A 27,713-nucleotide genomic window follows, 5' to 3' on the forward strand; every position below is an offset into this window, starting at 1 on the left:
GCATCCTTGTAAAGTCAAAAACAAATTTAAACATTTGCAAATTTGGGACCTGCTCTGTGATGAGTGGTTCTGAGTTGCAAGGGCAACATTTTTTGACACTTCTAGAGGAATATTTGTGTTTATAGTTGTGTACCTACTTTATAGAATGTTTGATGAACTCCAATGCCATTCTGTAGAGTAGAAAAGGCCAAACTCTTAGAACTGACACCTTCCAAAGCCTACGCCATGGTTGTCTTTTTCAGAGTTCAAATGCCATTTCAAACTGTTTTTTTTTTTTTTCTCTTACAAATCATATTGTGATCTATATCCTTCCAGAATATAAAACAGGAAAATTAAAAAACATATTCATTTTGAGTTACCTTGAAATTGTGATGACTTGCAATATAGTATTGTCACCAAATTAAAAAAGAAAAAATTCTTACCAGTCAAACCATTTTAATATATCAGTGGTCTTAATGAAGGCAAATAATATATGCCCCAATCAATGTTCTAACAAAGATCTCTGCACTACCCTCACATTCATTGAAGTGGTTCTCAAAGCATGGTCAAAAAAGTTCCCTAAACCCATTCCTGAAAATCTGTATGTGTTGGGGAAGACAATTTTTTTTTTTTTAATTTTGTTATGGTTACTCAAGCAGACTAATATAATATTTTTAATCAATTATCTTTTATTTCACCTAATGAATATTGTACTCTGCCCTTCCATGAGAAAGAAGGCATAAGAATTTAGTGTGTAACAATTAAGTAACTAAAGTAGCATCAAATTTGTGCAGCAGGTTTAATGGATTGTCAGATTATGGGGTAAAAATAATCAGGTCTGAATAGTTTCACATATGATTATATTAAGAATCCACATCAGGAAACAGTAATGTAATCTTCACTCTGACAATCAAAATGTTGTTTAAGATTTTGTTTTCTTCAACTTTCTTTTCACAAAAGAACACAGAAAGACCAATATACCAGGAACTTATTTTAATAGTCTAGGGGTTTTTTTTCTGTGGCATAGAGATTGATAATGTGTGTTATGTAAATTAATTGTATTTAAATGTTAATAGAGTTGATATATTATTAAATTATTCTATATGATCATAAATCTACAATTAAACTCTGTATAAAATTAATCTAAAAAATAAATAATTTTTCTATCTGTATTGATTTTGACCCTCATTTATAGTATACTATATTTTAATTAGGTTAACAAAAGCATGATGAAAAGAACAAGTTAAAAAATCCCCAGCAAATCCACACACTAGGATCATAAAAGACTTAAAAAGATTCCACTGAGAAAAGAAAAGAAGATTAAGAATTTGCAACATTTTTATCTATATGGGAAATTACTTTAGGTGCATTTTATGGTTATTATTATTGCTTGAAAATGAAAAACTTAAAAGAAATATGACAATTCTAATAGGTGCTGGAATTTGAGTAAGTTTCCTGTCATTGAATTCAGACTTTATCTCTTAATTTGTTTATGGCTTTGGGTAATATATTTAACCTCTCTGAACTTCAATTAATTCCACCATGAAAAAGAAGTAATTAGAAGACTCTTCTTCTATGGTTGATGTAACAATTGCATGAGATAACGTTTATAAAGAACGAAATGTTGCCTGACCCTTAATAACTATCAAATGATAGTTAACTAATGTCAGTGGATATTTATAAATCATTTTATTTTATATTCAAAATTAATAGTATATTTAGGTTAGATAAATAGTTACACTTTCGAGACAGAAAATTTCAGAGGTGTCCAGGTTACTGATCCACTTTACAGTCATCATGGATTTTGAGTTTTTGATCCTTAACAAAAGATATTTAACTCATAAAAATAAAGAGTATCAACACTGTTCTGTGTAGAGTATGCTTAATTTTCCATGATGACAAACACTTTCAAGACACACAGTTTCTGTACAATACAGAGTGAATTAGCTTGACATAAAGATATTTTCACACATTCACATTCACAAGTAAAAGTAAGTATAAGTATACCTAAGATGAACAGCCAAAGAATCACAGAGCAATTTAACCATTACTAAAACACACATGAAGCCGATGTGTTGTAATAACAGAACTCAAGCATAAATGTCATGCATTTTCCTAAAATACTATCTTAGTTTGTGACTTCATATAAGAAGATACATTACATTTAATAAAAATAGTGCCTTTGTCAAATTTCAGTATTTGGGAGTTTATGAAAAAAGAGTCAGATGGTTTCTTATTCTAAATATAATAAACAAGCCAAGTGTAGTGGTGAGTAGATATTTTCATCAATTACTTTTCAAGGTTGTGTGCTGCCTATGGAATTGGTAAATCTGTCACAGAGTATGTCACAAGGGAAGTATTTCTTGAAGAAATAAAAGAGGTGTGCGAAAAACCTCAGTGTGATGCATGAGTGTAATCTTCTCCTTGCACATGTTAATTCCCTGATGGCTGCAACTAGAAAGCAGGTGCCAACGTGTTTGTGAGCATCGCTTCCTGCCGGACAGCACAGGGGCAGAATGTGAAGGCATCTGATAACAGGCGGGCTGCCATGTACATGTGAACAAGCGGAGTGGTCCAGAAGCTTTTCCAAGCGCGCGAGTATTTTTAGATGATATTTAACTCCCTTTAAATTGAAAGATGAAATGCAGCAATTGAAGTTGAGTGTTGACTCTGATCTTGGCAGTGAGATAATTCCCCATCAGATGTGCTGTCTTTGATGAACTCTCAATAAACCCAAATAAAGGATGCTATCAAACTCCTTCAAAAGTCAATTTAATGTCTCAGAGAACATGTTGCCCTTTTTCACAAAGCACTTTCTAAATAAAAAGATAATGATAGTCAATGGAAAACTGAAGAAACTTTTTTTAACTTTTAAGGTCAAATAGAATAACATTGAAATACTAAGTTGATATAATGAGTAAAATGAATGTGAAGAAATATAAAGACGAGGACAAAGAAAATACCATAATATATAATAAATATACATTTTACTTATGGGAAAATTAATTTTGTTGAGAAAACTTAAAATAAAATATGAAAAAAATTTAAAATAGATATATATTTCAGGATCAATATAAACTACCAACTTATCATTCATGATAACCTACCCAATGGTCTTAACTCTGTATTGTAATAAACATTCTATAAGAACAAATACAAAATAAGATAAATTTTCTAAGTGTAGCTCTTGGGTTCTAAATGGGCCTAATACTAGCTTAAATCCATTTTCCACATATGGAGAACTTTTATTAAAATCATATAAAATGAATTTAAGAAGAGGGCTACTATCAATTTTTTATCATCTTCAAGGCCAAGGTTTATAAACTTTGAATGTTCAAAATAGTTTACTTTCTATAAGAACACTAAAATACTCTGTAGGGTGAGGGCGTACTGGGGATTGAATTCAGGGGCACTAAACCACTGAGCCATATCCCCAGCTCTATTGTGTATTTTATTTAGAGACAGGATCTCACTGAGTTGCTTAGTACCTCCCTGTTGCTGAGGCTGGCTTTAAAATAGCAATCCTCCTTTCTCAGCCTCTGGAGCCACTGGGATTACAGAAGTATACCATCACGACCCGCTAAAATACTCTCATTTTCATAATATGATGCATGAGGAAATTGAAGTACAGGAAAAACATATAGTGGTCGAAGTTAGTATTTCTCCGTTCCATCATTTGAATCAATGTTATTTATTGCCACAATTGTCTTGTATCTTTTTTTGTAATTAGAGAAATTTGTAAGGATGGATGAATCAATCAATACAACAGTTTCCATCTGGAAAAGGAAATGCACTCATTTTGAGTAGTTGAAAGAACAGGAAAGAAGAGGGCAAAATAAAAGCCAGAGAGAATATAAAAAAAAAATCAAAGATACATTAGAAGAGCATTTTTGAAGCAGTAGAATGAAAGGAAAAATAGGGGGAAAAAAACTGTAAAAACAGTACTACATTTTGCATCCTATTAAGTCTATTTTATTGTGGTATCCATCAGATTTTCAGATAGCAAAATCAAAAAAATTGAATAGGCTCTAACAGTCACCACCATACAATAATGACACAAAAGTACATAAGACTTCAAAGCTAAATCCATCTATAGTTTTCCACTTGTTTTCTGTCTCTCAAGAGATTCTAATTCTTCCTTAGTTAACCAAAACTGGGAGGTTTGTTCTAAACAATGGGATAGGGAGAAGCAATGAACAACATGAGCCTAATTAATTCTCCATATTTTTGTTAATTGCTCTGTTCCAGGGTCTCTTCCAATTGCTTGAAATATTTCAGTGAAAAACCAATTTAAAAAAGAGTGCAAGTACATTCTTTTTACCCTTGTGGAGCTTGCGTTTTGTCAGTGGGACACACACATTACAGCATTGACAAATTCAATAGGTGTGATTTTACTGTACAGGAAGGTGGCAAGTACCACAGTGAAGTGCGTGTAATTTTATGGTGCTTCAATATCCATTTTGAATTCAGGTTTACATTGCCTGTAACAGAAAAGTGGTGTTTATGATATTTCTGGGCTAAGTGGCTAATTGGCTCTGGGACAATTTCTATAAGGTATATACATATTTTACTTCTATCTCTGCTCCCTACTACCTTTTCTAGCCCTCCTCTCTTCCTTTTCTCCCACTTATCTTCTTCTCTTACCCTAATAATTTCTCTTTTGCTTTCAGGTTATCTCTGAGTTTTTCCCCACATATGAGAGAAAACATACAATGTATTTCTAGGACTAACTTATTTTGTTTAATGTGATCTCCATTTCCATCCATTTTCCTTCACATAACAAGATTTAATTCACATGACATGATTGTATTCTTCTTTATGACTGAATAATATTTCAGTGTGCAGTTATGCATGTGTGAGAGTATATTTGTGTATCTCATTTTCTTTATTCATTACTCTGTTGGTGGGCACCTAGCACCCAGGTTGATTCCATATTCTAGCTATTGTACTAAAGTGCTGTAGTAAAGATTGGCTTGCAGTTGTCTCCTTTGTATGCTGACTTCGTATCTTTCAGTTATGTAACCAGTTGTGGTATAGCTGGATCACATGATAGTTCTATTTTTAGTTTTCTGGTTTTTAGAAATCCTCATCTGTTCTCCCTAGTTTTTTTGATGAAGGTTGCTTTGGCCATTTTGGGTCTTTTGTGGTTCGATCTGAAGTTTAGGATTGTTTTTATTCTTCTGTGAAGATTTTCTTGGAATTGTTATGAGAGTTTCATTAAAGCTACAGATTGGTTTGTGTGGTGTGATCATTTTAACTACACTCATTCTTCTGATCCATGAACATATAATATCTTCTGATTTTTTGTGTCTTTTATAATGTCTCTTATCAGTGATTTATAGTTTTCATTGTACTTCCTTGGTTGAAGTGACTCTTAAATGTATTATTATTTTTATAACTACTATAAATGGGATTGCTTTCTTAATACTTTTTAGCATACCTGCTTTTTGTGTATAGATATGCTAATTTTTATGTTGCTCTTAAGTCCTTTTCTCTTATTGTACACAAAAGCCAACTCAAAATGGATCAAAGACTTATATCACAAATCTGAAACTATGCAATTAGTACAAAAAACATAGGTGAAATACTTTCAGACTTTGGCATCGGCAACAATTTCTTGTAGATAGGCTCTCAAAAGCACAAGCAATAAAAGTGAAAATGGACAGACGAATGGAATTGCATCAAAAAAAGAAACTTTTGCACAGCAAAGGAAACAATAGGATTCAGACAACCTACATCAATGAGAAGATATTTTCATATAGTCTCTAACTAACAAGGGCTTGACATTCAGATGCATAAGGAATACAAAATGATGCACAACAAAAAAGTGTACAATTCAATTAAAAATTGGAACTACATGAATACTTCCCAAAAGGAGACATACAAATGTCCAACACATAGATGAATGCTCAACTTCACTAGTCATCACAGAAATTCAAATCAATCCCACAATGAGATATCATCTCACCCCAGTTATAATGACCATCATCAAAAAAACAAAATTTAACAAATGTTGGGGGTGATGCAGAGAAGAGGCAATTCTTATACATTACTGGGGGTAATAAAAATCTTGTGGAGAGTCCTAATATAAAAACGTAAAAGTAGATCTACCTTCTAGTACCAGTACTGGGTATATACCCAAAAGAGTTGAATAAACCCAAACCTACTTGCACCTTTACATTTATTGCAGCACCGTTGCAATAGACAAAATACGGAATTAACTCTGATGCCCCCTTGCTGATGAAAGGATAAAGAAAATGTAGTGTATTCACAGAATAGGATAATACTCAACCTAAAAATAACGGCACGCTGTTGTTTGCAGCAACATAAACGCCACTGGAGAACATCATGTTAAATGAAAATAATCAAACACTGAAAGGTAGGTACTACGTGTTGTCCCTCACTTAAGGAAACCAAAAAGTCAACCTTGGAAGGAAGAGAATAGTGAATAGTGGCTCCTAGAGACAGGGAAGGACAAGGGAAAGGAAGATGGAAAGAGACTTTGAGGGACTGAGAAGGATGCTGGGGGAAGAAGAAGATCAAGGGTAGAAGAAGGTGACTGGACTTGGTTTATGTGTGATGTCCACATGTACGCACACATCACAGTGCAATTCAACCAGTTTGTATAATCAATACCTATTCGTAATTATAACAATGATGAGGTTATTTGAGAAAACAAACAGATTTTGACAATTTCACATGTTTTGTTGTCTTCCTCTGTGTTTTGCCTGATTGGCACACCTGAACCCTACCTGTTTCCAAACAGGACTCTCTTAGACAGGGGGTGTCTTGGTAAGACAAAATGGAAAGCAGTCACAGGTTGGAAATGTAGGCATTAGGCTGTCCTTCAGAATAAAGAAGTATCCTGAGAAAGGCACATTGTAAACATGCACGACCAAATCCCTAGGACACGACTAGGGCTTATAGTCGCTCAACAGAGACTTTGAGACAAAAAAGGAAAGAAAGAAAGAAAAAAAAAAAAAAAGAAAGAAAGAAAGAAAGAAAGAAAGAAAGAAAGCAGGACAAAGACAAGACCAGTCATAATCGAGCTAGTCCTTTAGCAAAAGAAAACCACAGCAAGACTATGATTACACATGGAGGATGTAGTTGCGGATTACAGTTTTAAAAGGGGGTTTGTGGTAGGCTTACTTTGACAAACAGCCCATTTGAACTGAAGCTTGGAAGCATAACCATTTGTCTGGAGAGCGTCTGTGGATAGAGTTTCCAGACAGTGTGACCAGAAGTACAAATGCCCTAAAATCGAAGGTACGACTGGCTTGTTCCAGAAACATAGAGAAATTTTAATATATTTTATGCTGAGGATAATGACTTGATATGACATTTAATTTTGTGTGTCAACTTGTCCATCTGTAGTTCCCACTTTCTTGGAGGAACATCAGTCTAGAAGCTTCTGTGAAGGAACTTCTTAGGCATGATTAATATTTAAATCAGTAAGCTTTAATTAAAGTAGATTATGCTCTACAATGTTGGGGAGTATCACCTAATCAGTTGAAGACTTTGGAAGGAAAAAGACAGAGGTCCCCCAAGAGAAAATAATTCTGCATCCAGACTGCTTTCAGACAAGACTACCACAGCTCTTCCCTGATCTCTAGTCATTGCTAGCCTGCTCTGCAGAAGTCAGACTTTTCTCTCCCTGTAAGTGTATGGGCCAGTTCCTTGAAACATCCCTTTCTGTCTCTTTTTTCTTCCAATTATATTGGTCTAATTACTCTGATAAATACACCTGGAAAGCAGGAGGAATTGATGTAATGATGTGCCTGAGCAGGTAAAGTGAGGTCTATTGTGCATACAAAAGGGTTGGTTGTAGAGTACGCGTTCTTAATCTTTGTATGTCATGGTCTTTCTTAGAAGGTATGAAACCCACAGACCTTTCTCAAAATAACACTTTAACACTCTAAATGAAATCAATTATATATAAGCACATTTATCAATATATCACTAAAATGAGTTTTAATATAATAAATATTTATAAACAGTCGAAGTAAGTTCAAGTAGTAGATTGTCACCGTATTCAAAGTCATGATATCAAGATATCATAACAACTATAATACAATATGAAAAAAGTCTGTGCTTTCTATTGATGTCAGTTACAAATTTTGGAATTCTATTTTTGCGTACTTTCAGATTTTAGAAGAAATACAAAATTTCAGTTAGTGGTTTGCAAAAATAAGCACATAGAGAATTCTCTCCATCCAAACCTTTGGACACTAGTTTGCACTGGTGGAGAATTTGAGGGCTTCTAGCATTCTGCTTTTATTCCACAATGCAGTTTCAAGAAGTTAGAGGATATGGTGCAGGACTGTATATGGACAGAGTCTGAAAGTTAGCCTCTAACTGCTTCCACTGGTGGAAGACAGAAGTTCATTGGTTACAAGTTAAGAATGGAATGTGGGAAAGTTGCAGAGAGAAGAGGATGATGAGTCATGGCTGACTGAAAGAGTTAATGTGCAAAAGAGGGGCAACAAGATTGCTAAACTGCACTGCTTCCTCTGGAAGTTCATGATATAAATTCAAAATGAGAAGATACTGCAACTTTGCAATTTTCTCCAGGCATGTTAAGATGTTAAGTTTCATGGATGCAGACACAGAGCAGGTGGAGAGAGGGATTCAGTACAGTGTGATTTTGCTGTTCCAGGGGAAGGAAGCAAGAATTGGCACCAAAACTGAGTGTGTGTGACTTTGACTGTGAATCTAAACTGCATAAGAAAAGGGGCAAGTGAAATTAATAGAATCAAGATCGATTGTTTTGATGAGATTTATGATTGTTGAGGACGGGGTTGAGTAATAAATTATGAATACGGGAAGGGAGATGATACAGTTGTGCCTTTTTCACAGGGGACATCCATAAAAATCCCCTGTGCATTTCTTTTAATTAGGGCTCATGCAATGTGCAAGAAAGGTCTTTGAAAAGAAAGTTTCACAAAGAAATATGTTGCTGTGATCCCAATAGTGCTTCATGTCCGATTGCTGGCACTGGAAAATTAACCAGAATCATATAAGTACCATTTTTTAATTTATACTACTACAATGTAATTCACACTATTTCAGGTCCTCTAACCATGTAGAATTACCAGAGGCATTAGATGGAGAAACTGTGAACCTACACGTCTAGAACAACTGTTTAAATCTTTTCTTGAAAGGAAATGATAACTGGGATATTTTTTTACTTAACTACATCATTTTGTTTATTTGTTTAACTTGTCCAAAGAGAGGAGGAGGAAGAGAGAGAGAGAGAGAGAGAGAGAGAGAGAGAGAGAGAGAGAGAGAGAGAGAGAGAGAGAGAGAGAGACACCAATGCCATAGTTGAGAGACACTTGAGAATCAGCTTCATCAGGGAAGTAAATGAAATCTGTCTCTATGGTCACTGCATATTGGGTAGAAAGAGGGGAATTCAAGTATCAATAGGTACCAAAGTCTCTCCACAGGTCCCTGGAAAAAGAAATGTATGACTGTATTTCTGCAAAGGACATTTTGGACCTTACGTAACAGTTTTAATAAATTATCAGAATTTCAAGAGAACATTTTTCAGAGAATTTGAAGCAATGCAATTTATATATATCTAACTAGTAACAGGATACAAAGTTATAAAAAATTTTTAAATTATGTGGATTTAAAAAAGATACTATCTTATTTCTTTATTTTTATGCAGTGCTAAGGATAGAACCCAGGTCTTAACAGGTGAGGTAACTACTCTGCCACTGAGCTGCAGTCCCAAGTTTCAGTAATTTTTTATGATCCTGACACTAAAGCTATATCCAAGAAGAGCAATACTGTGCATATTATCTGACTAAAAAGAAAGCCATAATAAACCCTTAAACCACAGGCATTTTCCTGTGGCGCAATTATGAATAGCTAACTCTAATGCAACTGTAAAATTTTCTTCATAATATTTGTAGATATTTTAAGCTTCTAGATTTGAATCTTGGAGATTCAGTCTTGCATTCTTTCAAGAAGCAGGGAGAATTAATGCGCTATGCATCTAGGATTATGATGAAGATTAAGTAGATAAATTACATGAACAAAGTGAAAATAAGAATTCTTGATATTCAAGTAAAAAATTTTGCATATTAGGACAATTGCTATCTTTCTGCAGTTAAAATTAAATCTGTAATAAGTCTAGAACACAAAATTGAAAATCCATCAGTACAAATGTCAAAGAGTGTGCTGGGGATATAGCTCAGTTGGTAGAGTGCTTGCCTCTCAAGCATAAGGCCCTGGGTTCGATCCCCAGCACAGCAAAAAAAAAAAAAAAAAAAAAGAGCTTTTAAAAAGCAGGAGTATTATTTCATCAAATAAGATGCTACCTGTTGCCCAGGCCCCATGGCATATGCCTGTAAACCTGGTGACTCTGGAGGCTGAGGCAGGAGGATCACAAGTTCAAAGCCAGCCTCAGCATCTAAGTGAGGCCCTAAGCAACTCGGAGAACTTGTCTCAAAAAAGGGCTAGGGATGTGGTTCAGTGATTAAGTGCCCTTGGGTTCAATCCCTGGTATCAAAAAAAAAAAAAAAAAAAAGATGTTCTATCTCATGTTTGTGTATGCATTCATAAATGTGTGTATAATTACTAATGATATAATTACTATGAAAGTAAAAATATCAAACTATTTTCTTAAAATAAAATTGAATGGATAATTTAGTCTTAATGACTAGGTAAACCTAGTGTAAGTTAGAGCCTGTAAGGAAGAAGAGGAGAAAAATGGGTTAGGGGACTAAAAGAAGTAAAGAATTCAGTTTTGGAAAGGGAACATTGAAAAGGTTTGTGAAGATGTCAAAGGAATGTCAACAGGCAATAAGAAATGTGACAGGGATGAAGACATGGAATAGACATTACACTTTTACAAATGGACACTCTTTAAAACCCAGATTAAAATGAGTGCCTACTTTAAGTGGATATGTCACAGACACCTGTATAACTTAGTGTCACACACTGCAATTTAACTGCAAATACTACTGAGGGAGAAATTGGGAACACAAAAGACTCCAGTTTGAGTTCCAAATGACTCCAAAACTGGACGAGCATTAAAGGGGCCAAGATGTGGCAACTGACCCTAAGACAGAAGAAGTATCTCAGAACAACTGAAAGAAAGAAAGAGAGAAAAGAAGGAGAGATTGGAGATGGGGAGAAGGAGAAAGAAAAGAGTACACTTGAATAAATGCTGTCACAAATCTAGTAAAGTTGGTAAAATATTGCACATCAAGTTTACCTTGGCTTTGGTACCACAGAAATCAATGATATTTGCAAGAGTTTGGGCTGCGTCATGGCAGCAGATGCCAGGTAGGAATAACTAAAACAAATTTAAAGCCAACTCTACAGTGGTGTCTTTGTGAAAATGGTAGAACATAGGGTAGTAGCTCCAGGAATATGTGTAACCCACAGCTATAGTTGGTGGTACTCTAGAAAACTGAGTTCACTAAATTTAATGCAAACAATACACTGATTTTTGCAATAAAGTTCTTAGTATTTCAGAATTCATTTATTGGAATATATTATCTGTTGAACATTTTATATGGATATGCATTAATTTTGTGTCTTAATACACAATAACTATGAATTATTGCATTGATAAATAGAATTATAGAATTACATAAGCTGAATGTCTTAATGCAATTGAATTCCTTATCTCTGTAACATAAATAACATTCAAATCTTGTAATTCTCCATTTGGTATACCCAATCAATTTACAGAGCAAAGTGTGAAAACACAGGGCTATTGTTGTGCACTCTAATCATTTTATTTCTCAAAGGAGACAGCTAAAGTTATTAAATAAAAGAAAAATTCTAAATACAAGTTATTAATCAATTATATGAGGGCAAAGCAAAATGACTCAGTATGTTCTAGTAGAGAACAGATACTCTCATACATTGCTCAATAATGATATTTTTATTAAAATCTAGTATATTTTTTGCTTCTGATTCCAAACACACAATCATAATTTTAGCCATGGAATAACAACTCAATAATAATTCTATTGTACTGTGCATTCTTCATAAACCATTTTTTACAGAAACAATCTGTCTATATATGGTGGTTAATATTATTCAGTCTATGTATTTTTCTAAATATTTATGTGAACACTTTTGTAGATTATAATTCTCAATTATATAAATGCTCATGGTTTCTGAACCAAAGGAGTTTGTCGTGTTTTTAGGTGGTAGTTGTTTATACCATTCATCATAGTGCAAAGTCAGATTCATCTCGCTGTACCTTACTAGTTATAAAACTTATGAATAACAGAAAAGTTGGGGTAAAACAAAGCCATGCTAGGTGAAAATCCCTAAATATAGGACACAGATATTGCTAATTTACATGGAGCATAGAACATACCTCAATTCTGAAAGTTACATAGTTGATATAAGTATTGTCTTAATGTGTACTTTACCAAATTATTAATAACAGCAAAATCACTTGAAAAACATCAAAGAACATTGAGTCAATCAAAAAGCAGGTCATATTTCTATGTGAGAACATTCAGAATAGGTAAGAAATTCTGATTAATCGTTAAAAATGAGCAAAATTAATCAATTGCAAATTTTCTAACATATATATATTTCAGATCCTGAAAAATGATTTTAAAAGTTAAGTTTAATATGCACATGATATTATAATAAAATAGTTTTCACCAAATTCATAGTGTTCTATCTATGCAGGTAGGTGATTAGAATATCCCCAAGCAGCTACAAATGTTCCTTTTTTAAGATGCAGTTTAAAGTCAATTACTTTAGTAAAAGTCAAGTTATGGAACATGATTCCCTTTTTACAGAAAGACATTTAAAGAGGCCCGATGGAGTCTCTGTGTGGCCATATCTTAACTTCCAATCCATAATTTTTAATACTCTTCATAGGACTTTCAGTCAAGTAGGTAATATGTCAACGCACAGCATAATGTGAAATGGGAAAACCAAAAGGTCTTTCTGTAAACGAAAGCCCGTGCATCAAATGTATTTTAGAATTACATAAAGCTAGTGCAGCCAGGTGCTATTCTGAAGATTTCATGAAACATAAGCTTTGTAGTGAAAGGACGAGAGATATAAATTACACATGACTTGAAATCAAATGGTCGGTTGAACAGTACTCAGATGTTAGAGCAAGGGCCACCCTTCACTTTCTCATTGACCCCAAACTTCTCTTAATCTTGTGACTCAAAGATCCACCACACGATGAAGAAAGGAACATCTTTCAGTGAGAGTTATGATGTGTTATTAGGGTTTTTCAAGGCCCCAATCGCAATTCATTTTATGATTTTCTCTTTATGGAAAATCCTCTCTCCCATTTACCTCTATGTAGCTTAACATACGCTTGACACATGCCATTCATGGATCCATAGGTATCATTATATATTATGTAGCTTTGTTTATTTCTGTTTGTATATTTAATTTACTTAAATGCTAACTGGTATTGATTCAATTTTAGTTTGTAATTCACAAATGTCTTTAATTTCTGTCCAGTTTGTTCCTAACTGCTTCAAAATATTAAGCAATACATGACCACATTATATTTATCTTTCTGCAGAAACTGGAGATATAGGAGTTGCTGCTCAGTCTTTACCACACTGCCTAACCTGTTTATCTCTACCTACTTTTCAGACATGAAGAAGTTTCTCAGTGATATATTCCTGGAAATGTGACTGAAGAGTGATAAGAGTATAGAAATGTTTAATTTCATTAGCTTATTCAAATTTATTTTCAAAATGCTTATAGCAGTTTACATTGCTGTTGTCCCTGATGGTTTCCAATCTGCCTCAATCTCACCAGCATGGGATATTATAAACCTTTATACAATTTGATTTTTATAAAATGGTATCATTTGAGTTTTTCTCATTGCTTTTAAATTTTTCATTGACACAAAAAACTGTACATGGCTATGGAAAATATTGTGAATTTCCATATATTCATACAGTATTTAATGATCAGATCAGAGTAAATGATGTATCCATCATCTCAGACATGTATTACTTGCTTGTGTTTGGAAAATTTAAAATTCGCTTGAGTAACTATTTTGAATGTACAATTAATTACTCTCAGCCATAGTTATACTATTGAGCTATAGAACATCAGAAGTTATTCCTCTTATCCAACTGCTCCCTGTGCCCATTAAGCATACTTTCTCCATTTTCCCTTTTCTCAAACCCTTCCTGTTCTCTGATAAACACTGTTTCACCCCCTACATCTATATTATCAAGAAATCAGCAAAACAGTGACAACAGCCCTGTGTAGCACTATATACAAGAAAAGATGTTTCACAATGAATGTAATGGTAAATCAAATGTGGTATGTGTATACATACACGCGCACACAAAATGGAATACTACTTAATCATAAAAGAAGAACAAAATCTGTCATTTGCAGCAACATGGGTAATTCTGTGGATTACTATGCTAAGTCAAGTCATAAATATAAAGATAAATACACAATTTTATATTTATTGAGTGTTTTTTTCTGATTATGAAAGATGCTGATAAGTTCTTCAAATATTTGTTAGATCTTCGGTTTTCCTGGGTTGTTAAATTTATTCTTTATTACTTGTCTTTTCAGGTTATTTCTATAGTATTTTTCAAAATTTTAGACCAGTATTTTTCTTTCATAGTTAAATATTTGATTGTAGTGTTGTCTTTATATTGAGAACAATTTTCTTTCCTTTGATGATAAAGGGAAATACGTGAAAGAAGGTCATTTGTAGATATATTAATCCCTTCTGTATTTAAGAAGAACAAACATACATGTTGTTTTTTCTTTCTTTGGAAATTTGGGATTATAAAAGTTATGAAATGACTTTAGAAATTTAATACAAGTTCTTGAAGACGTTTCATAATAACTTAAAGACAACAATCAACATATAGATTATGTCACTGTAGAGTTTGAAAACAAACTAGAGTTTTAAAAGTTTAATTAGTTGTAAGTAATTTAATACTGATAATTTATCATCAGCAAGGACATAAGTGATTAGACTCAAAATGAGTTACAGAAAAACTTAAATATAATAAAATTGAAAACAAAAATTAAATAAATATTGTGAATACAAAAAACAAACATTAGTCTAGGCATCTCCTAATATTTGAAGTCAACTGATATTCTGAATTCTCTTTTTATCATAAAGCCTAATACTACTACTTGAGATCTTGTTTCAATCCAGACTGTTTACATGCAGAAAAAGAGCGATTTAGATTCTTTAGCTATTACACAGCTATCGTTAGTTATTATCCCCAAGATACTTAGAATTTATTTGTGCAATAGCAGAATTCATACAATGTTAGAATCTAGTCAAAAATAATTGTCTTGATGATACTAATTAATTAATATATTAACTAACATTAAATTAATATATTGTTAATTAATATATTAACTAATTATGTAACTTACTATGACTAGAATCTCACATCCTGGCAAAAGCAAGTGAAATAGAGTTAAAAACTGATTTAATTCAAAAATATATAAATATCTTGGACTTGTGTATCTAAAACAATGAGGTATTAATTTGGCCTGGATGACATCTGGGGAATGCTCAGAAAAGTTTTCTGTTGGAGGCTATAATTGATGCTACTCTTAAAGAACTAGTATTAATAAAGTCAGGAAGAAAATGTAAAGTACATTTTTACATTTTGATATAAAGTTATAGAGCCATGTAAGAGACAGAAGAGAGAAATTATTGATACTTAAGTTTTATATGAAAAGAATTATGAAATGAGTCCAGAGAAAGATTTAGGACCCTATACACCATTTTGAAATGTGCTGACACTTATTTTATGGCCTAGTGCATGGTGGATTCTGAGAAATGTTCCATTTACCCTTTAAAATACCTGTCCTACAATGCTTTTACTTGTGAATTTTTAATTTTTCAATTGTGCCAGAACCATATTCATTCAGTAGAGATTTTTCTTTGAATTTCCTATTTTGAACCTCACCAAGTTAGCAATAAGTGGTTTGGTACTCTCTCATAATGTCCAACTGTAGGCCAGAGTGCAAATTTTGAGCACATGAATGATGTTAAGCTGAGCCATGATGATTGGCAAGTTGGGTATGTTAAACATTTTCAACTTATGATAACAAGATTTTTGAGTTTGTGCCCTGAAATCTTTTATAATTTTTAGAGAAAATTCAGTGTTTACATTACTTCTAACACTACTTTTCTACCATTCTTTATGTTTTATTTTGATTAATTGACACAAAAATTGTATGTAATTAAGGAGTTCAGTGTGATGTTTTGATGTACACCTTGTATAATGTTCAAACCAGAGTAATTAGCATACCTATCATCCCAAATATTTGTTGTTTTTATGTTAAGGACGTTCAAAATCTTATCTTTGTGCTATTTAAAAATATGTAATAAAATATTATCAACTGTAGTCACCCTGTTGTGCAAGAGAATACCAGAACTTATTTTTCCTATCTGACTATGATGTTTTGTGAGGTGACCATTCTCTCTCAATAGTCCTCTATATTCCTGTCTTCTGCTAAACACTATTCTGCTTATTATTTATATGAAATTTCTACTGTATGCTTGGTAATTCAATGACATGGATTTTTAAAAGAGGTTTCCTTCCTTCCTTCCTTCTTAATCTCTATATCCATATCTATATCATCTCTTGATCTATTTCTCTTACTTTATCATACATCATTAGTAATCTGGATGTTTTCTATTATTCTATTATGTAATTCACTAATCCTATATTCTGCTTTGTCTAATATAGTGTAAATAATCTATTCAGTAGTTTTATATTACTATAAAATTATTTTACTTATTATACTCTTCATTTTAAAATACAAATGTGATCTCTTTTTCCTCTAGTTTCCACATATGAGTAGAAGTATTGGCCTAATTTCAAAAATATTAACCACAGGAATTAAACATCAGCTTCATTGCCAAAATCATGAGCATTTCTTTCTTATTGGGATTTGGTATTGTCTTTTAGCGTGCTTGTTGTTTATTCATTTATTTGTCATTCATCTAAATGCTTTCCATTGGTTATTCAACAATGTCAACTTCTTGATAACATTATTTTCTCCAAGTGAGGCTCACAATTTCTTCTGGTAGACATCTACTATAAAGGTTACATTGCCTTAATCTAAACAGAAACAGAGAACATTCAAGGCTTTAAAGAGTTAAGCTTTTTTGAGGGTGACTTACCTGATTTATACTTATTTCTAGATCAAATCAATTCCCAGGGCATAATCAAAACACTGACATTTTATTTTCTCATCTTTGTTCCATGAAATCCAATATGTGTTTTCCCTAGTCCATGGCACTGCAGACTGCACTTGGTCTCTCCAGTTCTTGCCTTTCCACATAAGCCACCTATGAACTGGGAAATTCTGCGACACAGAGGACTGTGGTTCAAGATTGAGCTCATGTCATTGAACTTTCCATCTTTCTGGAATTTTGGTCCCTTAAACCTGGCTAACTTGGTAGTTTATGCCTTGAAGCATCTGATTTTTCAAGCTGCGCTCTTCTCAGTTACTTGTTTCAAATTATATCTTTTGGATTCATTGCCTATAATGAGTTACTTGTGTTTTTTTTTTTTTTTTTTTTTTTTTTTTTTTGTAATGGTTCATTGTAGTTATACATAAAATTAGGATTTATATTGACAAAACTATAAAATCCTGGAATATAGTTTGTTCTAATTAAGTTCCCAGTATTTCCTCTTTCCCTCCTCTCCTCCCTCCCCCAGTAGCCCACTCTTTACTGATCTTTTTGCTATTTCCTTATAGTTGTTGTTTTTTTTTCCTTTTTTGTTTTGTTTTGTTTTGTTTTAATTAGTATCTTAGGATAGACATGACGGTGAGATTCACTGTGGTATATTCATATTCCAATGTTCTTTTCTTATCCCATCTTCCACCTTCCCCTTCACTTCCCTTCCTCTAGTCCAAGGATCTTTCAACTACTTTTTATACCCTCCCCTTATTATTGACTGCTTCTGCATATCAGAAGAAATATTTGATCTTTGACTTTTGGGGGCTGGCTTGTTTCACTTAGCATGATAGACTCCAGTTCCATCCATTTATGAGCACATGCCATAATCTAATTCTTCTTTATGACTGAGTACTACTCTGTTGTATATTGTGGAGAGCCATCCATGTTTAGCAGAATCAGGTTTGACTGAGACATGGGATACAGAGGTCTGACTCCTGGAACTGGCAGTCATGAGAGATCATTTCAGACTGCTGGGAAGTAGGAAGCTCTGTACAGAGGTAGCTCACTCCTGAGGAAAAGCTAATTCTCTAAGCAAATGCCTTCCCGAACTCCTCTTCATCCTGTTCCTCACAAAAGAACCCCTCCCGGTCTGGGCCCTTTTACCTGTGGGACTATACATAAAGGTGAAGGTGGGTTCCTCCATCCTGTTGGAGGCCAGATCTGGTATAGCCTGATCCATCACATCCCCTTCCATTTGAAAAGATTATTGGCTATTGTGTTTACTGATTAGATAAGTTTATTGGTATTTAATTGATCACTGGCACATGATCTTCCTACAGAAATTCTTCCCCTCATCCACACGGGCCGTGGAACCCCCTACAGTACATATATGCTAAATTTTCTTTAGCCATTAAGGTAAATTTTATTCATTTCTTCCTCATTTGATTCACTTAGTTACACCAACTCTAACATAAAATATTGTTTCAATAAAATTTCAAATTTATTTTTTTACAACAAGTGATTACATTTTTTATTTGTTCTTCTTAGGTATACATGACAGTAGAGTGTATTTTGACATATTATACATACATGGAATATATCATATTCTAATAGGAATCCCAATCTTGTGGTTTTACATGATATGCAGTTTCACTGGTCGTGTATTCACACATGATCAAAACAAAGTTATGTCAGATTCATTCCTCTTTCCTATTCCTATCCCCTCTCCCTTACCTTCATCCCCTTTATCTGATCCACTGAACTTCTATCCCTACCCACTTTGTGTGTTAGCATCCACATATCAAAGAGAACATTTGAACCTTGTATTTTGGGGGTCAAATCCCTTTTTAACATATAGGATATCAACAAAGTTAGTATACCCCAAAAATACACAAGTGCATACACAATCTCTCTCTCTCTCTCTCTCTCTCACACACACACACACACACACACACACACACACACACAGACACACACTGTTTTATTCTTTTCCTTTCCTTAACTCTAATTTTACCTCTAGTTCAAAATAGCAATATAAGCAGAGATTCAGATTCCACATCAAGGTATACATATGCAGTGGTTATAAAAGCTGTGTATTTTTCAACTCATTAAACTGAAGACTTATAAGGAATATTGTAGTTCACTAGTATCCAATCAAAATACATGAGCCATATGTGCAATATTTTAATATTCTGGTGTGTAATATAAAAATTACAGAAGGCTATTATGCATTATGCTCCAAAATACCCAACTAAAAATCAAAATGGAGTCACTTACATTGAAGTTCCACACCACCAACTAGACATTATATCATTTATCTGCCTTTCTTAGAAATTAAAATTAGAGAAATAGCAGTCAATTTTCCCAATTTAGTCAGTTTTAATTGGCAACTACATTTGCTTTAATGGAATCTACATTTGCTTTAATGCTGACACAAAGAAGGTAAACTACAGAAATCTGATGATAATCATTCAGTTATTTTTCACTTTTCCTCTATCCTTCTTTTAATCTTTCAAGGAAGGTAACTTTAATGTGACTAATTCAATTCTCATTCTTTGCTACCACTTCCTTTTTAGCAAAGATTTATTTATAAAACTAACCTCTTCTGTGCGGTCCATCTGAACTGTGTTTTGTTTTATGACATGCAGAGTTGCCTGATTTTTAAGTAAAAAATAAAGCAAACTAAGCAACTTGTCTTTTTTAAAGGTTCTTTAAGTTTGTTCTAATTAGATGTACATGACAGTAGAACACACTTGACACATAATACATAAATGAACTATAACTTCTCATGCTTCTCGTTGTACATGTTATATGTAGAATTGCAGGATAAAAAATTAACACCCATATATCAAGTGTGTTCCTATACATCAGTGATCAATCCACTGAAAGAGGAGTTAGGAAAACTACTCCACCTGCAATAGCCTCAAAAACAAAGATGGAGTATTACTCAGCCTTAAAAAAGAATGAAATTATGGCATTTGCAGGTAAATGAATGGAGCTTGAGAATACCATGCTAAGAAAAATAAGCCAATACCAAAAATCAAAGACTGATTGTTTTCTCTGATAAGCAACTTATCTTTAAAATAAATTGCAGTCATTGTCTCCTTTGACCAGAAGGACACAATAAAATAAATTGTTGCAATTGTGCCCTTTGACCTGGAGTCACAAAAAATATTACAAGAATGTTAAGCTTATTTTGATAATGTTTTATTTAAGCATGTATTAAAAATATTATTATGTCAACATGATCAACATTTTAAAAGTATAAATGAACATGGTTTATTTCAGTAAACACATTGGTCTCTAGTTCCATCCATGTTGTCACACTTGAAAGTATTTTGATCTTTTTTATAGCTAAATAGGATTCCATGTGTATATTAACACATTTTCTTTACCCGTTCACCTGTTTATGGGCACTCAGGTTGTTTTCATTTCTTGGCTTTGGTGAGCAGTGCTGCAGTCAGCATGGGAGAACAACTGTCCTTTTGACATACTGTGTAAATGTTAATTGGAGTCCAGCTATAGGGGTTAAGGAGAGAGCTAATACAGAGGCAAGCACACAGGATGGCGAAGAGCAAGAAGTGTCTCCCATGGGAAAATCAGTCCAGTTTATTATCTATTCCAGGGTTTTATCAAGTTACCTAGGTTACATAGTACAGTTAGCTTTGCACATGTGCGGATCACATAACTTGCTTGCTTCTCAGAGTCCACTACCAAAATTATTTTAACAAGAGAATGTCTCCAGGCCTCAAGGACAGAGGAGTTGCACAGCATCTAATCCATTCAAACAGAGCAACTTTTATCCAGAGCAGTGTGCTCAACTCAAAGGATTTTTGCTCCTCTGTATGTTGACTGATCTGAAATCCCTACAATACTGGTTTCATGTACACCCAGTAGTGGGATTGATAGGCCTTATGTTAGTTCTATTTTAAATTTTTTGAGAACTCTTCATATGATTTTCCACACTATTAAGTGAAATAAGCCAGGAACATAAAAATAAGTTTTCATGTAATTTCCTCCTACATGGAATGTAAAAATGTGATGTCACAAAACTTGAAATTAGAACAGTGGATACCAAAGGCTAGGTAGAAAAGGAGGGATGGGACAGTGAGGAAAGACTGAACCATGAGTTCAGAGATACAGTTAGTTAGGGGCAAGAAGGTCTGTGGCTATCAAATAATAGGGTGAATACAGATAACAATAATGTACTGTATATTTCAGAAAAATAGTGAAAAGATTTTGAAAGTTTTCAGCATAAAGAAATGATAAGTATTTGAGGACATTATTATGTTTAACCTGATTTAAACATTCTATACTGTATTCATGCATCAAAATAGAATAGTGTCCAGTTAAAATTCACATTTTCATGTTTTTATGCATCAGTATAAAAACAAAAAAAGTAAAATAAAAAATAAGATATATTACTTTTTCCTTTCCATTTCTCATTAGTCACAAATGGCTAACAGCTACCATATTTGAAAGCATATTTCTAGTTCCAGTTTAATATTATCCTTATGAAAGATTAGTATGTGACCTTAAAAATCAAATAAATATGTATATATCTTTAATGTAATCTTGATAATATTTTAAGATACATGCTAAGGGGAAGAACATACAAATCCAAAGGTAGAACACACTAATGAATGGCAAGATACGCCATATATAACTTTTCTACTTATTCTCTCCCTTATTATTTATATTCATTAGAACTACAATACAATGACAGTTTTTCCAAAGTGCCCTCAATTTTTAAATCTAGATGTATTGCAGTGCAGTTTTTCTGCTAAAATGTGTCTATTAAATGTAATAGCTTATAAAGAAATAGAGAATTGTGTTGTAATTCTTTATTAATGGTTCAAATCAAATCACTCATTCATTTTGTCACAGATAAAATTTCTAACCACACAGTGTTAGGAAATATAAAATTTGGGCTGTATTAGTCTCTTTAACTCAAAGACACAAGATTATCTGGAATAGTCATTACCTAATTTTTGTGAAAATAAAATATTCATCTCATGATATCTCTGTGTAATATCCTCACTAATATTTTCCAGGAAACTCTTATTTATTTATTTCTAAATAGATACTGGTGGAAAATTTCTGATCCAGTTGTCTACATCCTGAGAGATGCTACAGAATATGCATGGATGGTAATAATCTTTTATTACAGTATGGTTTCCAAAATGATCAGAGAAGCAATAACATTCTAATTTAATTCCAAAAATATCATTTGTTTTGGTACATTTGAATGATATAATCTATGCTTCATTTTATACAGTGCCAGCTACAGTGTCCATGAAACTACATAATCGTTTTTTTTCCAAGACATTCAGTTCTTCTGAACCAGGAAATTTTATGAAAGGTAGAGTTTCAGGAAGGGTGGAAGTTAAGTGTTTGAAAAGTAGTAAAACACATATTCTCTTGATTTATAATGTCATGGATGATATCCAAGGGTCATGGTACCAAGTTATAATATCTGAAACAGAAAGTAGTCATCTGTAAAATTAGGCACATGTTATGGAACATACAAGTGATTTTAACACCTACCAGTGTTGGAATACAAAGCTAAAACTGTTCTTGCTGGTGTGATTCTGGTTTCATTAAATCAAAGAAAATGAGTTTTATAAACAATCTTCCAGATGGGAAAATGTTCACATGCCACACAATGTTTCACAGATTTATATGAAAAGCAGTCTGTAACCATATGCATATCAGAAATGAGCAAATGAATTTTCAAATATGCTGGACTGCTGTTAGGTACACAGATGCTTTAATTTGATGTTTTCCTGCTAGTGGGCTTACTGAATAATACCTAACTTTCTGACTGCTACAGTGACTAATAGTAATTACCTTTATACAAAATTAAATTGCTAGTTATAGAGTTTGTTTTTAAATAGGCAACATGTAAGACTAATCTATGATATTTATAGTTTTAACCAAACCAAAATTCTAACTTTTCATTTCTTGTGAATCTCATACTCAGAAATACAAGCATGTTACAGAATCACAGCTTAGTTTCATAAGTGTTGAATTATGTCTTTCCTTATGTTTTCATATGAAAACAAAATTGTCCTTAATAAGAAAATATCCTCCAGACAGATTTTGGTTAGAATTAAATGTTCCAATATCTTGGCTAATCAGAGACAATTTATTTTGTGCTTTCCAAAAATCTTTTTCATAATTTTCTTATTGAGAGAATAAATACCAGCAAAAATTTCTTTCCCTTTTGTCCTTAAATATCTCTTCTTTTCCTCTTCTCCCCTCTTTTTCTCTCCTTCCCTTTATCCTTCCTCATTTTGACCCCTTCCACTCATTTACCTCTCCCTCCCCTTTTAGAAATGAATGAACATCTAATTTATTCATATACATAGTTAATTGCTGGAATGAAAAGATATGAGACACCACACATATTTGCCCTTATAGTCTTTTCTTTAACAATGAAATAAAGTTCAGACAAGATTTTATATATATATGTATATATATATATATAATGTACATATATATACTCATATATATATTCATGTCTTATATATAATTTATATGGGTATATATAATTACATATATAATTTCAATGACCTAAATCTTTAGTTTTTAAGAGCAGAGAGTTTTTAATTTGATTTAATATACATAGAATTTGGAATTCTTCCTGTTATGTAATAAATTTTCAAATCCTATCAAATTAAGTTGAACTCACTGGGTCCTTTTGGTTTCTGTTACTAATTTTAGAAAATAAATTACCATTAATGCAAAAATTCATTATTTGCCTATTGACTTCTTTTCATATTCCCCTGTAGAAGCTATATTCAATTAATGCTAAGTTATACAAATGATATTATACCACAAGATGTAAATGCTATAACATTTTTTAATAAATCTTTTAATTGACAGTCTATCATTGCTTTAAATATCTTTTACAGTTTAAATTATCAAAATTATTCTTAGATGCTCGGTGGTATTCCTAAATTTATTTTATAATAATATGGAAAATCCTTAATTCTCAAGAAAAATTAATTTAACTAATGTATTTTTTTCCTTTGTGGTGGCCTCTTCAACAAATTCCTAAGCAAAACAAAATCTCACCAATTTATTCTCAATACTTCCTAAACAAAATATACAAAGTTTGAAGTTTGGTACCCGCAAATTGTATGTTTTCAAAAGCATGGCATCTATTGAATGAATTTTAAAATTGGATTTGTGTAATAATTTGCTAATTACATAGTGAAGAAAATTATTTTCAGCAAAAATGAAGAATATAAACCATAACAATGAGTGTAATTACAATAAGTAAAATAATTTATAATTCTGCTAGTTTGCTGTCAATATAAATTATATATATAGTTCATATTCTTTAATCTATCATCTTAAGACATCTATTCTCTAAATGTCATTTCATACATTTCTGGCGTATATTGATGTATTTTGAAATAGAGGAAGAGTGTTGATTTAACGTAGAGAGCATCAGATATGAAACAGATTTAGTATTTATTCCCCAAGGTTGGAGTTCCACTTCTTCTCAAGCATTAACTACAGTCCAAACAGCACCTCTTGACTTTTCAGTGTTCTAGTGTTTGCCTTTTTTTCCACATTGATCTTCTTGTCTCACTATGCCTGGAGATATTTTGTGGCATGCATATCTAGATGGTCACACTAGAGAAAAATATTACATAGGAAAACCAGATTACATAGTTTTGTACCATAATTTTAACATTAACTTGGAAAAATTTAATATGGTCATCACTTAGTTACCACAGAGGTGAAGATGTTACCAATTTGGGACTTGTTTGCCAGTCTGTGCTGTCCTGATGTAGAAGCAAGCACAATATATAACTCAAGTCTTTCCGTCTTGTTTTGAAATACTCCTTTAATTCTCTTTTTCTAGCTTTTTTTATTTAAGATTTTTTATTAGGCAGGCAGACCAGTACATCAATAATCCTATGAGCATTTACCTTTAAATAAATGATTGTGATAAATGAGAAATATATTTATATTTTCCCCAAGCATAGCCTTGTAATAGAAAAAGGATAGTATCTTCTATAGCTTATAAACCTTTAAACATATTAAGGCAAATTATAATAATGCATTCTCAGTCTTTACTAATTCAATCTAATTGAAGTAAAGCTTCATTTCAATATAAAAATTTCATTTTATGCATAATAGATTAATATAATTTTCTGTATAACTTAATAGAGACATTGCCATGCACTAATTAAAGATTTTTTTGGCAAATACAGTTTTAAAAATGGATAAATGACTTATATATTAACAAACCACTTTACACACAATTTGTTATCCCTAAATGCAACTTTTCCTATTAAATATATTCAGCATCCTTCTTACAATTTTGGTTTAAAGAGTTCATAGTTTTCATATTACATAGAAAAACTAGATTTTACATTTTGTTCCAATAATGTTTTTGAAAGTAGACTAGTCTAAATAAATACCTTTTTTCTGTACTAACCACAAAAAAATGCTTCACTATCAAAATGAACTGGGCACGGTATTATTGTGTCTAAATATCTTTCATGGCTACTCTTTTTTAAGTGTGACTTTATTTTGCTTGACAGACACATGATAATTGCACATATTTATGAGGTACAATGTGATGCTTTGATTCATGTAGATATCAGGGTATTTAGCATTATCCAGTACCTTAAATTTTTATAGTAAATACGAATTCCCCTTTTAACTATTTTTAACTAACTATGAAGATATATAATGCACTGATGTTGATTTTATTCATCCCGCTGTGCCATAGAACAACAGAAATAATTCCTCTTGTCAAACAATAGCATTGTACTCACCTCTCCCTTCTGGCCTACCCTCCGCTGTCCCTTCTCTCTGGTAAACACTGTTCTACTTTCAATGTCTACTATTCAACGATTTTAGATTCTAATTATAAGTGAGCTCCTACTGTGTTTTTCTTTGTCTGTCTGACTTATTTCACTTACCCACAGAACCTGTGGTTTCCTGATTCCTATCTTGCCCCAGTGGAGGAAGAGTTCTGTGCATTTTCATAGAAGTTGTTTTTCTTACAATAAGAGAACATGAAATAGAAAGGTTCAGTTTTTTGTTGGTTTGTTTAATTTGCCAAAGTCATTTTGTTTTCAGTACCAGGAATCAAACCTATGGCCTCTTACATATCAGTCCCATGTTAGCAACACACACACACACACACACACACACACACACACAAACAAACACACGGAAATAATAGAGAAGAGGTGGAGAGACATCCAGGAGGAGAGATAGAATGGAACTCCAGCTATTTCTTTAACCATTTATGTACACTCCAACCATATACACTCTAGACCTGTGTACAAGTCCTTTAAAAAAAACATTGACTTCCACTTTACTTTTCTGCCAGGCTATTCTGAATACACTAATACCCTCGTGAACAAAGAAGTGCTACCTATTCTAAATCATAATTGAAGATGCTATTTTGAAAAATACTTTTGTTACATACTTGGAAAATGTTAAGGTAACCCCAGATTAGAATCCTGTTTCTTCTGCAAGTTCCAAACAGATGAAGTAAAGGCAAAAATAAATAGAGAAATGTAGGTGATATTGGTAGATCTGACTTGCATGTTAGGCCACAGGGTTTTGAAATCATACTCCAGAATTGGATAGATTCATCCTCCAAGTCAGGGATAACCTGGACCTGTTTAGTTGTGTCGAGGCTGTCTCTGAAAGTTACAGCACAGACTAACAAAAGAAGATGAGCTCCAGAGGGTAGCCTAACTCCAGAGAGAAATGAGAGCAAGGACCACCAACTTTCTCTCCCAAGCACACCAGTGAGGAGGCAGTTAATTCCTTCTGAACAGAATAGGAAATGCCTGGGAGTAAAGAGACCCAAGTGTTACATCAATGAATGTCTTCCCTCAATTGAAGGAAATATCAGGAATGGTAACAAGTATTCCCTCCTAACAGGTTTAAATATAGCAGCATGGAAATTTTCAATAAAAACTGGATTTAATATAACTAGAAAGAACATTTTAGAAAAAAATTTTAAACGGCAGAAAGTTTGTTTGAAAGAAAGTTTGCTCTTATATAAACATGATATTTCTGCCATTAAAATTTAACTTTTATAGCCAATATATTGAGCATAATTTTAACTGGTTTCATAAGCCTGCTTTTACATCCTAATTTTATAATAATTTCAAACATGAACGTTAGGGTGAGAATGAACAAATTTAAACAGAAAAATCAGTGCTAGACTTTATACTCTGATCAGTTTCTGATGAACAAACACCATTTTGGGAATATTGGGATGTTAATCCTATCTTTAATTTCAGATAATCATTAATCATACAATTTCTCTTCCCCACTAATAGAAATCACATTCTGTCTCAATGTTCCATTGTTCTTCTCTTTGCCTACTGGTAGCTTGAACTACAGAATCCACTTAAAAGTGGATAATAAAGATCTTATTATGAAGAATTGTGATTTACAGCTCTTGCTGGGATTCAAAAGAGTGGCTCTAATTTCCTTTTCAACTGCAAATAGGAGGAAAATCTCACCATTTGTTTCTATATTCTCCCCACAACTTTTTCTGATTAACAATTAATGACATTTTATATTAGCAATTTAA

The 27,713-nt window shown here is 32.8% G+C and overlaps 1 non-coding gene across 1 annotated transcript; it reads left to right on the forward strand.

Annotated features, from left to right (window-relative positions):
* Positions 1-10,162: 10,162 nt before the first annotated feature.
* Trnae-cuc (transfer RNA glutamic acid (anticodon CUC)) lies at positions 10,163-10,239 on the forward strand. The gene has a single exon. It is a non-coding gene; the product is annotated as a tRNA-Glu (tRNA).
* The last annotated feature ends 17,474 nt before the right edge of the window (positions 10,240-27,713 follow it).

The sequence above is a fragment of the Sciurus carolinensis genome, chromosome 6, assembly GCF_902686445.1.
Source record: "Sciurus carolinensis chromosome 6, mSciCar1.2, whole genome shotgun sequence".
Classification (NCBI taxonomy): domain Eukaryota; kingdom Metazoa; phylum Chordata; class Mammalia; order Rodentia; family Sciuridae; genus Sciurus; species Sciurus carolinensis.